This window comes from Cibotium barometz, chromosome 4 (assembly GCF_041138505.1).
Source record: "Cibotium barometz isolate CiBa-2024 chromosome 4, ASM4113850v1, whole genome shotgun sequence".
In the NCBI taxonomy this organism is placed as follows: Eukaryota; Viridiplantae; Streptophyta; class Polypodiopsida; order Cyatheales; family Cibotiaceae; genus Cibotium; species Cibotium barometz.
In genome coordinates this window covers 43,433,967-43,436,362 of record NC_141049.1, presented here as the reverse complement: position 1 = coordinate 43,436,362, position 2,396 = coordinate 43,433,967, and positions in this window count along the sequence as shown.

The window sequence follows — 2,396 nt, the reverse complement described above, 5'->3', positions numbered from 1 at the left end:
GTGTATGTGAAAGAATGGGTGTGGATGTGTATGTGAAAGAATGGATGTGGATATGTATGTGAAAGAATGGATGTGTATGTGTATGTGAAAGAATGTGATGTGATGTGACATGAATATATGTGGATGTGAAGTGATAGATATGAATGTATGGATAGATGTGGGTAGTCGTACATGTGAACGATTGGATGAATGTGGATGAATGAGATGAGATGTGTATGAATGAGACATGATGTGGATGTGATGTGAATCGGGATGTGAATGAATAAGATGTGATGTAAATTGGGATGTGAATGAATGAGATGTGATGTCATGTGAATTGGGATGTGAATGAATGATATGAGATGTGTATGAATGAAACATGACGTGGATGTGATGTAATGTGGGATAGATGTGAATGGTTGATATGTGATGTGAATGAATGTGATGTGATGTGATGTGAAATGGGATAGATGTGAATGAATGAGATGTGATGTGAATGGATGATATGTGATGGGATGTGAATCGGGATAGATGTGAATGAATGAGATGTGAGGTGAAATGGATGTGATGTGGATCGGGGTAGATATGAATGGATGAGATGTGAATGAATGTGATGTGATGAGATGTGGATATGGGTAGATGCGAGTGGATGAGATCTGATGAGGATAAATGAGGAAAGAAGTGATGAGATGGAAAATGATGTGATTGGATGAGAATGGGAATACATATGAAATGGATGTGGATTAAATAATGTGGATTGATGTGGAACAATGTGAAAAGACGAGAGTTCGTTATAGAAACTGTATTTATGGACCTGTTTTTAAATGATTGTTTTATGTCAAGAATGCTGGGGAAGCATTTTGACCGTCTTGTGAAGAGGTCGTGGAGACCTAACTGATAAAGTTGCAACAGTTGTTGACGGAGAGTCAACGGAGGACATCTCGCGTAGCAAGGTCGACCGAGGTCTTGACCAGCCTCGGTTTGATTTAAATGGTGAGCTTCCAGTATGGTGGATGAGGGACCAAGGAAGCGGCCTATGAGTGAAGTGCTAGGTGACCTGCGAAGGATCCAGTCTTGGTTCGATTTAAATGGTGAGCTTCTAGTACGGTGGATGAGGGACCAAGGAAGCGGCCTATGAGTGAAGTGCTAGGTGACCTGCGAAGGATCCTAGAGGGTGCTGACCATACGGTGCTCGGGCTCTGGGTCACCGAAGATACCCACACGTGCATCGGGGAAGATATTGGAACAAGGAGTAAGAGTTGTTTTCTAAATCCGGGCATGGATCTGGTTGATTGCCCTTGCTGGTCCTCAACGGATGAGTCCATGGCTCTTTTATATGGATCTGTTGGTTGATCTTGCTGATCTTCAACGGAGATTCCATTTTGATTTTTATAAGTGAATATATTGCCAGGTACTATGAGCTAAGAACTATCGAAAAGGCCCTTGAGTGGACAGCAGGTGGTGAGAGTTCTGGTTGCCAATGATGCCATAGGTACATTGATGAAGGAATGATTGGAAATTAGGATTCAACCAGATATTTTGGAGGATTATGATCAGTGAGACTATGGTTTCATTAAATGATTGTTTTAAAGACAACTGAATCTGTGAAAAAGGCAATTTCAGATTGGGTGTGTAAGTGGTGGTGCTAGTTTTAAGTTTGCATGAATATCCGGCTAGGGGGTCTGGGAACTCTTTTCCATGGTACCTGGGACAAAACCTAACCAAATTCCTAATTGGATCCCATCACTACAGTGGTTGGGCGGTTGGCTAACCCATGGGACTGTAGGCTGGACCGATGGATCCCTAAAATGAGACTCAATTCTGTTATGGTACGATAGATGAAGTAAATCCCAGATAAAAATTGTTCTATGGAAAAGAATCAACAGCTGTGCCTCTCAATGAGGAAAAAAGCGTTGGTCTCTGATCCAAGTACAAGTTTCTTCCTTGATCTGACTGAGCGTCTTTATAGGTTCGGTCGGATCAATTTGGTTAGTGATGACCTTGACTACGTTAGAGTAGAAATATCCTGGAGGAATCGCCCGTGCTTTCCAGGTGAGGGAAGTTTTTCTGGGTTCGGTTTTGGAAGAACCGAGGGATTAGTCTCTTGTCCGGACATCCATGGGCGATACCCCGAGTGAGGGACCTTGCCCCTGCAAGAAGTTCTACTCCCATTGCTAGCACCCCCGAATTCGTTGCGCGGAGGGGGCAGGGATCTTTCAAAGGCTTCAAGAAGCTTGAATTAATCCAAAGCTCTGATACCACTACATGGGATCTTTTTATACTTATTGAAGAAATAGTGTACATGAAAGATGAGATCCCAGTGAGGTGTTTGTAAGATTGGAGCACTGGCCAGCACAACATAAGCTTGTTGGCACTCCTTGGTCCATATAAGTACAATCAAGAGCTTGTACAAAGGA